The 16,288-nt window shown below is 40.0% G+C and overlaps 1 pseudogene; it reads right to left on the reverse strand.

The window, feature by feature from the left end:
- The window catches only part of LOC100618525 (serine/threonine-protein kinase MAK-like), a 34,651-nt pseudogene extending 18,786 nt beyond the window's left edge, over positions 1-15,865 (reverse strand).
- Positions 15,866-16,288: the final 423 nt, after the last annotated feature.

Below are 16,288 nucleotides of genomic sequence, written 5' to 3' on the forward strand. Positions count from 1 at the left end.
TAGTTGGGAGTAAAATTTGGCCCAGCTTTTGTATTCCTTTTCCCTCTTGTTCCACAACTCACCCCCAGAGTGCCTTGAGCCTCTTCATTTCTCTCTTCCTTGATATTTTTTCATTATTCAATATCTGAAATCTGTAAAAATAACAACTTGGCATAGTTTGCCTGAATGAGCATTCTTGGTGCCATGACAACAAGCCCTGATTATTCACCAGTCATCAGCATAGACCTGGCAAGGAAACAAAGCCAATCATTGGTGTCTTGTAGTCGATCACGTTGACAGTTTAGCCTCACAGTGAACATTTGCTGGTTTAAATGGGATTTGTGGCCAAAACAGACTGTTTCTCATCTAAGCCAGGAAAAAAAAATAATAATAAAGTGTATGTTGCTTCCTTAAAATTTATTTTCTAAAGAGAGAGATGACAGATGTATACAAGAAAAAGTATATCTATTACCTATCTTGCTGCCAATAATTATCCACGTTGTGAGGCTTGATCTTTTGAGTAAGTCATCGTAAGAGAAAATATGAAGCCTTTTAATTGGCCTTTCATTCTAAATGCTACACAAAGAGGACAATAGTCCAAGAAATAAAGAGCCATAGAGGAAGCTGTAGAAGGAGAGCACTGGGTCTAAAGTCAGAAAGACCTGAGTTCAAATTCAGCCTCAGGTACTTCTTTGCTGTGTGTCCCTTGGCAAGTCACTTCACCTTTGTCGGTCTCAGTTTCCTCAACTGTAAAATGGGGATAATAATAATAATGAAAAACACTCAGGGATGTGATGAGGATCAAAGGAGGTCATATTTATAAAGTAACAGATTGATAATCTATTTATAAACAGGCAGAGAGCCCGAGACATAGTAAACACATAAAAAAATGTTTATTGTCTTCCTTTATAACTAGCTGTTTTTGTGCTCAGGTCAATAGTCAGGTATTGGGGGGGCGGTCAAGGCAGGGAGGGGAGGTCTTTCCTCCTGGGGTGGGTCTGTACAAGGTTTCACACTGCTGGTGAGCATGATGTGGCGATGGCAGCCAAGGACAGCAATGGCCCAGAACTCGGTGCCCTCCCCACTGCTTGTCCTGTGAGGTGGTTCTGCTCACTCCTGGCTTTGAACAGGCATATTTAAAATGAGGCGGATTGATATTCAGAAGAAACGAATTTCCTCGTGGAAGGCAGTCGTGGAACCCAATAGCTCTGCAATGAGAAAGCTTGGCAGCAGGTTGCATCTGAATCGGGACACGACGTAGAAAGCGGGCAGGAAACGTCAGCGGCTGACCTGGCCCAAACCAAGGATCGTTGGCTCCCGGGACTCCCTATATCCGGGCTCCTCGCGGGTGCCTCACTTCCCGGCTGAATCCCTGCTCTTGTGCCCAGCTTTCCTGACGGCTTCTGCTCCCTGGATTCTGGGCTCCCAGGCTGTTTGCTCGCTTCTCCGTTGTCCCTTTTCTCTCCTGTCCTGGTGAGTACCTAATCCCTAGTCCGCGGTAGTCCTGTTTGGGGACAATATAGTTAAGATTTACAATGGCTTCCCCAAAGAAAAAATGATTACAACTAGGTAGAGAACAGAAATAACACAATTAAAACCCAAAGAGCATGGATTCATCAAAACATGTTCAGGGTAGCAGCTGGGGTAGCTTGGTGGATAGAGAGCCAGACCTGGAGATGGAAAATCCGGAGTTCAAATGTGACCCCAGACATTTCCTAAAGGGGTGACCCTGGGCAAGTCCCTTAACCTCATTTGCCTAGCCCTTGCCCTACTGTCTTAGGGTTGTTACTAACACAGAAAGTAAGGGTTAAAAAAAATGACCATATATGTAGGGTATAGTGGATTGGCCAAAACCTGAGGGTTTATGAAGGCAGAATAAAGAGGAATTAATTTGGTAAAATGGGAAGCATGTAGGGAGGAGTAAAGACAAAGGAAGTGAAAAATGAGAGTGTAAGTTTCTTGAAGGCAAGAATGATTTTTCACCAGGCCTAAAGACGGAAGGTCCAGGATTTGAATCTAGCTTCTGACATGTCCAAGCTGTGTGACCCTGGGCAAGTCACTTAACCCCCCATTGCCTAGCCCTTACTGCTCTTCTGCCTTGGAAGGTAAGGGTTATTTAAAAAAAGAGGAAAGGAAAGAAGGAAGAAAACTTTAAGATAGCATGAGACAAATGAGTCAGAAGCTAATCTGGGAGAGGAATAAAAGGTGATGGCTTACGCCTTTTTCAACCCTATCCCTGCTTTCTTCAAAGGAGAACTGTTATTAACTGTTATTAAATTATTATGTTTATTTCCTAAGGTGATCAGGGAAAAGGAAAAGATCCTATACCTTCTAAAATATTTAAAGCAGCTCTCTGGGGGCAAAGAGCAGGAAACCGAGGGATGCCCATCAATTGGGAAATGGACAAACAAGCCGTGGCATGTGATTGTGACGGAATACTACTGTACCATAAGAAATGATGAGCGGGTTAATTTTAAAAAAACATGGGAAGACCTACATGAATTTATGAAGAGTGAAATGGAGCAGAACCAAGGAAACATTATAGACACCAACAGAAATATTGTTTGAAGAATGACTTGTGTAGGTCCACCTCCAGAGAAAGAAGTGATCAATAGAAATATGTAAGACAGTTTTACACACACACACACACACACACACACACACACATCTAATGATGCCTTCTCTAGTACAAGAATTTTAATGTAGCAAACAAGAAAATAAAGTTGGTTTGTTTTTTTTTTAAAAAGGAGAATTATTGTCTATGGAGTGCCTAGAATGACATGGTTCTAGGAAGGTATAGTAGCTATAATGGGAGGAAACAAGATGGAAAAAAGGTCACTGGTGCCATGAGCAGGGAATTAAGATGAATTAGATAGAATGATGGCAGAGAGGATATTAGACTTAAGACCTGAGTTCAAATCCTGGCTCATATTCTTACTAGCTCTGTGACCTGGGGCAAGTCTTAACCTTTCGTTAGCCTCAGTTTCCCCATCTGTAAACAGGAATAATAACACCCACCCGCTTCAGTTGCTGTAATGTGCAATTTACAAACCTTATGATCTTGAAAGTCTAATAGGAAACATGTATTGGGAAGCCAAACAGGTCATATGGGAGAGGTGTAATGTGATTTAAGTGGCTGAATTATATTGGCCTATGGGTGGGCTTTACTCATTGTCTACTTGGCATCATTATCTTCATGGGCCTTCAGATGGACTACATTTCTTTTTATTGACCTTTAAATAAACTTTCAAATTCCTTGAGCTTTGTGAAATTGGCACTTATAAGGGAAGCTGATGACAAAATTGGGATCTTGTCAGAAAGAAAGTCCCTGGATTATTTGTGTTGGGGCAATAATCTGGAGAAACTCTCCAAAATTGAGCCAGAATTATATTTTTACTTATATGTACATATATAAACATATTTTTCTATTTTTTAAAAGAGGAAACATTCATCACAGGGATTAAACACTATTAGCTAATGAAAATGATAATACTACTTGGGTTGTGGAGGGTAGGTAACCCTTAGTGCATATGCAAAAATTATCAGTCAACCACATAAAAGTTTGGCATGATTCTTTTCCTGACCATAGTAACAGGGTACTAGAGATGGGAGTGATACTGTGTAAAGATGAAGACTAGCTCGCTAACTGGCTACTTAAGCCAGAAGAACTTAAGGACTCAGTGGTTGTTCAACTAGAATTCAGTGAGCATCTCTGCCTCTTGGTTTTGAAGCAGGAAGGCTTCTTTAAGCCACTTCCCCAAGAGTCAGATAGGAAAAAGGAAGTTGCCCCATCTGCCATCCAGCCATAGAAGTAGGAGCACGTGGATAGCTCAGTTTCTTTGTTTTTGCTCTTTCCTGATGTGAGGCAAATGAGTATCCCAAGATGGAAGCATCCAGGCATCCTTGTGGCTTCAGAAGCCAATTTCGTGGGTCATTTTGGTGACCAGAATTAAATGATGGAAGTAGCTATACTCATCACAGATTTAGTGGCTGATAACAATGGAAGTGTCTGCACTGGGAGCAGAGGAAAACACTAAAGGCAAATGGATAGGAAGCAGTGGTTGCCACAGAAAGGCCACTTCATGGAATGTGATCCTTTGTGATGGAAAGAAGGGTCAGCTATCAACTCTACAAAGACACAGTGGAGCTCAGCAGATTGCTATACCTACTGGGATTTGTGATGATTTTACACAGGAAGAAAAAGACTTATAGTGCCCCATAGATAGGTAAGGTAATCTTTTGTCCCATGGGTACCACATGGGTCCCCTTTGGATTCTTTATCTGTGCTCTCAGGTAAAGTCAGGAAGACTTGAATTCAAACCTGATCTTAGACATTTATGAGCCATATAATCCTGGGCAAGTCACTTAAACTGTTTGTAACACCATCATTGGGTAGAATGAACACGTGTAAACAGTCACATACTAGCTGAGAGTCCTTGAGGAAATAATTTCATCTCTGGATTTTGTTTATTTTATTTTATTTTTTTAAACTCTTACCCTCGGTCTTGGAATCAATACTGTGTATTGGTTCCAAGGCAGAAAAGCAGTAAGGGCTAGGCAATGGGGGTTAAGTGACTTGCTCAGGGTCATCCAGCTAGGAAGTGCCTGAAGCCAGATTTGATCCCAGGACATCCCACCCACCCACCCCCCTTTCTGGGCCTGGCTCTTAATCCACTGAACCACCCAGCTTCCCTCTGTTGTTTGTTTTCTAGATGAGAGGAGGCTGTCTATACAAGATGTACCAAAAGTCTTAGTGCTGTTTTAAGCTATTGATGTTTACAACTGTATTAAGATTTTTGGAGCACCCAGTAAAATCTTTAAGGACTTTTCTAACTCTGACATCTTGAAGCTGCCTTTTGCTGGTTTACTTTTGTTCAGTAGCTCCCTGAGTCTGATAGACTAGAGAAATGATTTTTTGGGGGAGTAAATGTACTTTTTTGATCAGCTCAATACACTGCTCATGGCTCTCTATTAAGTATGTATGCACAATATACCCTAATCAATAAAAGAGGGGTATTTTATGTTTACTTTTGTAATTTTTCTGTTTTAATTAAACATCAGAGAAAAATATGACAACAGCATTACTGTCTCAATGTTTGGTGCATACTGTATGAAAAACAAGGGAGACAGAAACAAGACTGTGTGTGTGTGAGAGAGAGAGGCAGAGATGGAGACAGAGAGACAGAGAGACAGAGACAGGGGGAGAGAGAGAGAGAGAGAGGAGACAGAGAGACAGATAGAGATAGAGAGGAGAGATAGAGACAAACAGACAAAGACAGAAAGGAGACAGAGACAGAGAGACAGATAAAGAGGAGACAGACAGACAGAGACAGACAGAGAGAATGAGAGAGGTTTCATATGAGTAGGACAAAATGGATCTCCCTTATGGATGTGTTATTCACAGTTTCATGCGCATAACAGAGAGAATCAGATTCAGAGTTAAGGTGGCTCATTCATCTTGTGTCTACGCAGCTGATCGTTTGTCCTCTGCTCTGCTGTCTTGGAGCAGCTCAGCATAGCTTTCTCTGCAGAAATCTGTGGCACTGCAGTGCCCAATGCTTGGAGCCAATATTGCATTTTTCTGGGACAAGTGTATTTCTCTGTTGAGAAGAATTGAGAACTGGCGAGATATCTAGGCTTAGTCAGCAAAATAGAGTATATAGAGTATATACAGCAAGGTTATGGGGACAAATTTGAGATCCATATATTTAAAGCTGAAAAGGTATTTTAGAGGTCATCTCGTCCCTTCTTTTACAGATGAAGAAGCTGAGGCTTGAGAACACACAAAAAAGGTGCAAAGCTGGTGTTTGACTCTCAATTTTGTGTCTCCAAATTCAATATTCTTTCCACAATATTATCAAAAGAGTTTATTTCTTTTAGGTAGTTTTCTAGATTATGTGAATACAATAGACCTCCCACCCCTCCCTAAGTATGAATTGAAAGTAGACTTCCTTCTTTACCAGAGGTTCACCAAATGTTGGCAGAGCAAGTTATTAGGAATGTCTAAGACACTTAAGAGGATAGATATGAGAGTCCAAGGAAGGCAGGGGAAAGCAAATGGATTTTATTTTATTAATCATAAAACTACTTCATCCATCAGAATGTTAGCACTTAAAAAAAAAGTCAGCACTTCCTGGCCTTTTTATTGTCAATAAAATAGTACATTCTTTTAGACATTGTCTCACCCAATTAGCATGTGAGCTCCTTGAGAGTAGGGACATTTTGAGAGCTCTGCACAGTGTTTGGCACATAGTAAGCATGTGATAAATCATTTTTCTTATTCTATGCACTAGAGAGAGTTGTTCTATTGTTTTACGGTACTGATCAACTCCTGGTAGATAATCTTAGAGAAAGAAGAAAAACGGCTTCCTTTCTATTTGTTTGCTCTGATGTATTCAGATGGCAGAAGCTATCAGTGGGCCCTGCCTGAATCCTGAGTATTTCCATCCAGAAAACTAATAACTGTTTAGTGGATAAGAGGTTTCTGCTCCAAACCCATTTCTTCTACATTTACTAGCTGTTTGACACTAGACAAATCACTTAGCCATCCTAAGCTCAATTTCCCCATTTGTTAAATGAAGGCGTTGGATTGGTTGACCTGTGAATTACCTTCAATTCTGGATCTATTTCTTGTGATGGCATTATATCATTAGTATAGATCCCCTCCCCCCCTTTCTTTCTCTCTCTGTCTCTGTCTCTCCCATCTTTCCTTTCGCCACCTCTTTTTAGGTTCATTTCTCCTCAATCTGCATGGAGAGGGCAACTGGAAAACTTCTACATCCTATGCCATCGATGGTGAACCTATGACATGCTTGTCAGCACTGACACACATAGCTATTTTCTATGACACATGGCCACATGTGGGCTCAGAGCAACTTCAGCCCAGGAGCTGCCCAGGAAGCCACGCCCACAGTCCTGGAGTGGACATGCCCCAGCCTGGCCCTGGGGGGAGGGCTGCTCCACAAGCTGGCCACAGGTTGTAGGGATGGGTGAGCCATACCAGGTGGCTGTGGGATGTGGGGCTCCCACAGAGTCGGGGAGGAGGAGCTCACCTGAAAGGAACACAGGACTCTCATAGCACCCCCAGGCCAGCTGGCTGGGGAGGGATGGGGCCAGACCAGGCTGGGGCAGAACATTGGGAGGAGCTCTGGCCTAAGTGCAATGGAGTAGTACCAGACACTTTTAGCACCCTGAAAAATATAGCAATGGCTTTACTCACAATTTTTCCCTCTATGTACTTTTGTGATACCTTATTCCTAGTGTTAAATAATATCAAAACCAACAAAAGAAACAAATTGACAGATGAAGTTAGTAGTACTTGCTTGTTAATTAACAGAGTTCTCTATAAGCAACACAGACCTATAAAGATTTTTAATCATTAATGACTGGCTCAAAAAGTGAATCATGGAAACAATAACTATGTATAAAAGAATGGTGATAACAAGATAACATAAAACAGATTTTGAAGACTCAACTTCTTCAGTCCTCAGAGGAAGAGTTTTATCCTGGAAAAAAAAAAGCAAACCATTAACAAAACAGAAAAGAAGAGGATTTTCTTAAATTGAATATGCATATTTTAAAGTTAAATAATAACATAAGTAATCATGGTACATATGTATAAGTGTTTAGGCCATCAGAAATTATGAACATGAAGAATTTAGAAATCCATGGGAAGATATATGAATTTATACAGTGTGTAATTAGAAATCTTGGGCCTTTGAACTACATTTTCCAGGAGCCCACTGACTTCCTGTCATTACGTGCTGATGTAGACAGGAGATAAATAGGATGGTCTTCTATGGCTAGGTCTCTTTCCTTCCTGGGTCAGGACATTGGCGGAGCAGACTATTTGAGCAGGTAAATTAGCCATGGGCACATGGTTTTATTTTGTTGCTTCTAGTGATTATTAATAAATCTTATAAAATATAATATTTGAAAGTATTGAATATTAATTTAATTTTTACAACAGAGTGAAGTAAACAGAACCAAAAAGACATTATGTGATGACTACAATGAAGTCTACAGAAAAGATCATAGAATGAATCTGAGTGTTGTTTAATTATAGTGACCAAGGTGGACCTTAGAGGAGTTAAGTAAATGTATCTCCTTGCTTTCCCTGTAGCTATGTGCCACAGTGTCTATAGTGCAGACCTGAATCAAGAAGACTCATCTTCTTGAGTTCAAATCTGGCCTCAGACACTTACTAACTGTATCACGCTGGGTAAGTCACTTAACCCTGTTTGCCTCAGTTTTTTCATCTATAAAATGAGCTGAAGAAGTACTATCTTTGCCAAGAAAACTACAAGAAAAGTCACAGATGCCTAAAACAGCTGTACAGGAAGGGATTATATTTCAAGTTGTGATATTTAATAATAAATTTGAATTTAGTCCCTTCCTTTTAGCACCATTGGCCCTGAAGCTTCCAAAATCATTAACAGAGGGAGAGGGGAAAAGATTTCTTTTGCATTTTTAAAGAGAATGTCTATAATTTCAACAAAATTACCACAGAAGAGAAAGGGCATCTGTTTAAAATGACTTCCTCTTAAGATTTAGATTTAACCTTTAAATGCAGAGGGCATTGGAAAATCCCAGAAAAGTTCTTCCATTTTGACATGGCTCTTAGATGAGTCATCCCTAGACCCTTTATAATTTTCACATATAACTTTTGTACTAAAAGAGACAAAAGAAGAGCTGTTTTCAGCCAGAGTGGTGTAAGGAATTAGATAGGATGGCATTCATCTCCAGATTCCACAGGTCAGGGAGAGAGGCAGCAAAAGTCATAGAAAAGACACTATGATTCTCCTTGTGTTTACAGTCCCTCATAAAAGCCTCCAACTTTTTTTTTCTTGATTTTTTTGGCTTATTATCACTTATGTAATATATTACATATTATATTTTATTATCACTTATAATTATTATGTTAGAATTGGAATAATATTCTACCCAGTCTCTTTCCTCCTTCCCTCCACCTGCCTGCTCTGCATCCTGATTTCTTTCTTTGTTCTCTTCTGGCTTCCCCTGATCCTTTTGATTCTCCCTGATTCTTTTTGATTTTCCCCCTAAGAAGCCCTAAACCTTGACCTTTATTGGCACACAGCACAGCACGTTGACTGCTGCAAAACCTGGCACAACTGTGGTATGTCAGGAATGTTTGCTAGACAGGTAAGGCTCCTCAGGAGGGGGAGGGAATAGAACTTCCTTGACACAATTATCACTATCTCAGAGTAGAAACTCTAAAACAAATATGAGTATTGCTCATGTAACAGGAATGCTCTCATGCTGCTGCATATATAGAGGAAAATGCCACTCCTAACCAGAAGAGAGAGTATTAGGTCCCCATGTTGAGTATTTGCCAAAGGGTTTTAGGCAATTGGTCCTGGAGAGTCTAAGGGAAGGAGTGAAGAGATCAATGGAAAGAGAAGCTACAGACATTTAAAGGGACTTAATTTCTCAACATGTCCCTGATTTTCAGCTTATCTCCCTAGAGAGTGCTAGAATGGACCTTCTTGGGTGAGATGGGGCCCAATCTGTCAACTTATACTAAGATCTCCTTTTATTCCCAGCTAAAGAGCTCCTCCACTCATATATTCTTGGTTTTTTCTAGTTTCTATTTGCTTGGGTAAATGGTTTTATTTACTATGATGATATTTTCTGTGTCCAGCTTTGGCAGGAAGGAACTAAACTGGCAAGTGTAAACTAAGGGGCCTCCTCCTCCTTCAGAGCATGAGTGAAGCAGGCAAGTAGGAACTAAGGGTTACTCTTCTCCTAAAGAGCAACCAGAGAAGCCGTTTTCCTTTCAAACCAGACTACTGCTAGACTAACAATATTTGAAGGATCGGGGATATAATTTTAGCTTGCAGAAGAGGGAAGAAGTGAAGTTCGTCACTGTGTTTCTCCTGTTCACTTCAAAGTAGACATCATACTCTTCCTTGGAGATGAGTGGGTCAGATATTTATCCTTGAGAAGTGAATATATGTTTAGACAAACCATATAGACATACATATTTTATATAGAAAAGCTATTCGATGCACAGCATAGTTATCAGGTAAAGGGTATTTGTCTGATTATTTTATCTACCATGTTAAACAAAAAAGCTCATAAATATGTATTGATATTTTCTGTAGCTGCCAGGTGTCTCCATAGGAGCCAGCTATCTGTTCTGTCCCCATTCCTGCCCTTCCCAAAAAGAAATGAGCAGGGGCAAAAGCCAGTCTGCTAAGCAGGGATTAGACTTTCTTCTCTAGTCTAGACTAGTTCCAAAGCTCAGGGGTGGGTGGGTGGGGAGAGGAGTCTCCATCTGAAGATGGAGGGGAAGAATGATAGAGAAGAGAGAAAACTGTACCAGAATGCTTTTCAACAAATCAACCATTTACTTAATTACTCACTCTCTACTACCAGGTATTGTGCTAAACACTGAGAATACAAATAAGAGGAAAAAGAAAAATAGTCCCTGCCCTCAAAGAGCTTATATTCTAATGGATGAAGACAACAGATAAGAGGAAGCTTTAAAAGGATCCAGAAGATGCCTAGGTTGGGGTTTGGGAGAAAAAAAATCCAGAGATGGGAGTGAGACTCAGAGAGGAATAGACTTGAAGGACCCTTCCTTGAGGTTCCAGGAAGAAATGACAAGAAGCAGAGGAGAAATCTTCCAGGATGAAGTGTAAGAAATACAGAAGTCTCTTTTTTTCTACCAAAGAAGCCCTCTAGAAACCGATGCAAACAAACAAACCTCTGAGTCATCATGTCAGAATGAGAGCAGGAGCCCCTTTTCCAACCTGGCAGGAAGCTGGAATATAGACCGGTCTCTCTTATTCTCTTGGAGTCTTCGCTCCCCTCACTAGTATATCAGTCCCTAGGTCCAGGCTCCTTACACCCTTCCTCAGTGCGTGGTCCTGCAAGACATCTTCCTAGACCCTGCTAGACCAGAAGACCTGTTTCCATTATTCTTTCTGATTGCTTCATTTTGTTAGGGTCTCCATTCCATTTTACATCCCCTTTGATAAATCTGGCCTGCTTTATTGCAAGGTTGTTGGCTTAAGTCTTCCTTATACTAGACTTTGGTATTCCACAAAACTTCTTTAGTCTGTATAAAGACAGAAGGGTGCTAGAGCATGATGGTAAAGGTGGTTTCTAGAGTAAGAGCTCTACTGGGAAATGGTTCAGAGTCAGGAATAAGGTCCAGAGAGGAATGAAGGGATAATCATGCTTCTTTCTGATGGCTAGTGGCACATATTTGATATCTCCCAAATAGTGTCTCCTTTCTCTGCTCTACTTGTCCTTTGGGGCTCCCTACTGACCCAATCTGGAAATAGGTGGCTCAGTGATTAAAGGCCTGAGTTTGGAGTCAGGAAGACATGAGTTTGAATCCAGCCTCAGACACTTACTAGCTGTGTGGCCATATCTGTTTGCTTTAATCCACTAGAGAAGGAAATGGTAAACCACTTGGGTATCTTTGCCAAGAAAATCCCAGGAACAGTATGGTCCTCAGGGTCACAAAGAGTCAGATACAGCTGAACAATGGCAATTTCCCCAAATGAAGTTGAACATTCTCTTCCCCCAGGGAGCTGCCACATTCATCCCTGAAACATCTGCAGGGTCACGCTTAAAATGTAAAACAGAAACTCATTACACCTATTTTACTCACCAAGAAAGTAAGCAAGAAGGATGATTTTTTTAAGCAGGTCTTTCTCATTCACCTCAGATCTGGACAGTCTGAGCATCTCAAAAAGTCTATATTTTCTAACCATTCAAAAAACATATGCTTCTTTGTTTCCTTGAGGTTCAGGCTTATCCTGCTTATGATCATCTTCTGAGAAGTGGTATAATTTTAGAGAACATTTACCCGCCTACAACTAGGTGAAGTAATGGATATAATCCTGGGCCAGGAGTGAGGAAGATCTGTGTTCAAATCTTGTCTCCGAAACTTACTAGCTGTGTGACACTGGGCAAATCAACTAGTCTCCTTCAGTTTCCTCAACTGTAAAATAAGGATTATGATAGTTCCTGTCAGGGTTTTTGTGAGGATCAAATGAGATAATATGTGTAAAGCACTTGGCATATAATAGGTGCTTAATAAATTGTTGTTTCCTTTCTTTTTTGCCAGTGGGCAGCCAGCACCAGCTCAAAAAAGCCCAGGAATTCCTGAATTCATGAGGTAGCTGTCAAGACTGGAAATGTCCATTTTTCAGCATTATTGTTCAATCACTTCTACTCAGAGAAGGAAACAAAAAGTATGAGAGACTGCCATTGATTTAGGATCCAATCTCAGGCAAGCACATGCTTTCACTGCTTCTGGGAAGAGAATGAGAGAAAACCTTGTTCACTGCCATTCTGGAAATCCAGGGACCCAATAGCAGAGTCCTAATGTAGTATATTAGAAAAAGAGTAGGTGAAAATTTTAAAACTTATAAACCTAATTGGTGGGGAGATTCCTCCTGACTCAGTCACCATTCATCTTTGACACAAGTTCACAGTCATGAGAACCATCAATGAGGATTTGCTTCATCATTTCAAAATTTATATTCTTCAGCCAGGTAAGTAGGGGCTCACCTCCATGAGAAGCGCCCCAGACAGGAGGCAGCAAGGTGGCTCAGTGGTTTGTGGCTGGCCTAGAGATGGGAGATCTTTGGTTCAAAACTGACCTCAGACATTTCCTAGCTATGTGACCCTGGGCAAGTCACTTAACCCTTATTGCCTAGCCTCAAGTTGGTGAACCTATGGCATGCATGCCAGAGAGTGTTGGAGGGAGCCTAGGGTCATGTTGGCAAATCTATGGTACTTATGCCAGAGAGGGATGCTCCCTTTCTCTTCTCCATGCTGTGAAAATAATTTTAGAGTTGTGACTTAAAATCTAGATTTAATTGGCCACCAGGGGAAAGTCCAAATAAAATACCCAAGTCAATCTGGAAATTTATGGTAATTTAATTAATATAGAGGAAAGGAATTTAAGGAGAAGGAGGGAAGAGGATATAAGATTTCTCCTGCCTGGCCTGTGCCAGGGGGAGTTTAAAATTCCTGCCTCTAGGTCTCTGAAGAAGATTAGAGGCTTCTAAGAGGATAAAGTTGGAAAAGTAAAAGAAGGAAACTCAGCCAGAAACTCACCACTGAACCGGACAATAGCTTATAGCCATGCTAAGATGCCGAAAGGCCCAGCACACTGCTATCAGCCAACTCTCCGCCACAAAAGGTACCAGAGAGAGGAAATGAGCCAATATATATAGACCTTTCACCCTTGTGTCTCCTCCTCTAAATGCCCATTCTTTTAGAGTTCTCATCTTCTTTGATTAGATTATATCTTTAGAGTTACTTAACACTTCTTTGTTAAGTTCACCTTTTGTGAGTTACTTGACTTTTTGTGATTAATTTAACCTTTATAGTTAATTAACACCTTTTTGTATTAAGATCTTTAAATAGACTTAACTTAAAGTTATAGCTCCCTCCCTCTTCTGTCTGGGATAAGGCAGTGGGACTCACATGTGGCATGAGGGTTGCATTTCAGGCACTTAGTCTCTGAAAGGTTCACCATCCCTGCCCTAGCCCTTACTGCTCTTCTGCCTTGGAACCAATATACAATGTTGATTCCAAGATGGATGGTAATGTTTTGTTTGTTTGTTTTTTAAGGGCCCTAGTCTAGGAGGTGGGGAAGGGAGAGAAATCCATTCATTCTTCCAGATATATTTTGTGAATGCTCAGACATGAAGAATGCCACATGAATTCAGGGGAACCCTCACCCAAAAGAAGAATGCAATAAATGATGACCCACAAAAAAGGAAAAGTCAGACATGTTGGAACAAATTGGAGTAAGCAGTATCCCCAGAGCCACAGGATGGCAGAATGTCCAAGAAAGGGCAGTCAATAAGATTAAAAGCTGCAGAGGTCAAGAAGGAGAAAGCCAAAGAAAAGATGACAATCAGTAGTTAAACTAGGGTAGCTGAATGGTACAGTGGATAGTGGTCCAAGCCTTGAGTCAGGAAGACTTGATTTCAAATCCAGTATCAGATACTTAATAGCTGCATGACCCTGGGCAAGTCACTTAATTTCTGTTTACCTCAGTTTCCTCATCTGTAAAATGGGGATCTTAATATCATCTGTCTTGTGGGAATCAAATGAGATATTAATTGTAAAGTGTTTAGTATAATACCTGACACATAGTAACACTATATAAATGTTAGCTAGTAGTAGTAGTAATAATAATAAACTTGGAGAAAGTAGCCCCAGGTCAGCGGTAGGGTAGAAATTCAAGGATATTTGAGAGAGTGGTAAGGAAGGGGAGACCTTGAGCATAGATAATTCTTTCTAGGAGTCAGGCAATGACAAGAAACCTCCATTCTAGGATGGTAATTGAGGATGACTTTTAGTTGATGAAAGGGAAAAGAAAAAAAGAAAAAAGAAAACCAAAATATCAACAGACTTCAGAAACTACTACATATTTTCTTTCTCTTGACAGTCTTCTATGGACTTAAAAAACAACAACCTTATCTTCTGTCTTAGAATAAGTTCTAAGGATTGGTTCCAGGACAGAAGAGTGGTAAGAGATAGGCAATTAGGGGTAAGTGACTTGTCTAGGGTCACACAACTAGGAAGTATCTGAGGTCAGATTGAAACACAGGACCTCCTACTTCAGAACCGGTTTTCTATGTACTTAAAAAAAAAGGATAAGACAAATTAAATCAGAAAACATCCCACATGTTTTTAGAGGAAAATTAAGGAACATTATATTAATTTCTTCTTGGAGCTTTAGTCAACTCTATGGATACTGAGATAAAAGTAAAGAAAAGATCAGGTCTGTCATCTTGGCTCTCAAGAAAATAGTCTCAAAAGGTGTATTGTTTTCTCAGGAACATTAATATGCCTTTCTTTTATTCACCTTTTGTTTCTGCTAGGTTGCTTTCTCCCTCTAGTGTTCAAAATATGGGAATCCGAAGATTTATGTAGATAAAAGGTTATGAGGGAAAACGTCAGTATGGTAGGATTTGATTTCAAGCCTATAGTGTGATCACAAGGAAAGCAAGGAAATTAAAATCCTGATTGCCCCCATCTTCTACCTCTGAATGATTTAAAACTGCTTTTTCTAAGTTTACCAAAGATGAATTTTCTAACTGCTAAATCTATTTTTCCTGTATGTAGCTTATTTATACATATTTCTTTGTTATCTCCCCCATTAGACTTGTGAGCTCCTTGAGGCAGGAACTTCTTCGGCTTTTTTGATATCCCCAGAACTTAACACAATACCTGGAAGTTAATAAATGTTTATCAGCACAAGCATGTATGTATTATATATGCATTTATATATTTACATATCTGTTTAAATATGTCTAAAACACATGCATCTACACACACACATAGTACTTACCTCAGGGTGGTTGTGAGTATCAAATGAAATAAAATTTCTTGCACACTTAATACAATACCTGACACACAAAGTAGGCACTATAGAACTGCTAACTATTGTGCACATGTGTGTATACATATATGCATTCTATTTTTAAGCCCACTACTCCAAGAAAAAAAATTATAATAGAAACTGCCCCTGTCATTTCACTGGTATTAGTAATTACCCAGTGAGGAAACTTCTTCTACCATATAAATATAACAATATATCATATATAATATGTATACATATTAGAGAGACCTCTTGGAAAAGTGATAGGGATTTGACTATCTCCATAACTTTGCCAGTAGCCTTCCCATCCTGGGGTCCCTTGTCTTCTCAATGGTGACTCCCAATCCCAGACCACTATTTCAGGAAAAGTCCTACTCATGATTCACTTTGCTCTAAGGCCAGCACCTCCAAAACATCTCTACCTGGTTGGCCCCAGCTTGGGTACCATTTTGTATCTGTTCTCTCATCATGCTCTAGAATCATGAAGAGATTCATCTCCACCATGTTCTTAGAGTATGTCAACGAGTTCTTCTAAGAGTCTTGCTAAGCAGCAGTCCAGTAACTTTTGACTTGAGTTCCCTTCCTTGACCACCATTCCTCTTTGTGCTTTGTCTCTGCCATTAAAAAGTAGGCACCTAGAAGGTGGCAGCTGTATTTGCTTTTATGAATTGCTATTCCCAGGGCTTAACACATTGCCTGGCCAATACCAAATACTTTTTCTTTCATTCATTCATATGTGTATGTATATGTATGTATCTATATAAACATATGTATGTGTAATATATTTATATGTGAATATACATTGATTCATTCACATGCCCACATATAATACACAATTAATGTGTTATATATGTAAATATATATTATGAAGCAAAATCGCTTAGTGGAAAGAGAATTGATTTTGGTGCCAGGAATTCAAGTCTTGTC

Source organism: Monodelphis domestica, chromosome 1 (genome assembly GCF_027887165.1).
Source record: "Monodelphis domestica isolate mMonDom1 chromosome 1, mMonDom1.pri, whole genome shotgun sequence".
NCBI classification, from domain to species: domain Eukaryota; kingdom Metazoa; phylum Chordata; class Mammalia; order Didelphimorphia; family Didelphidae; genus Monodelphis; species Monodelphis domestica.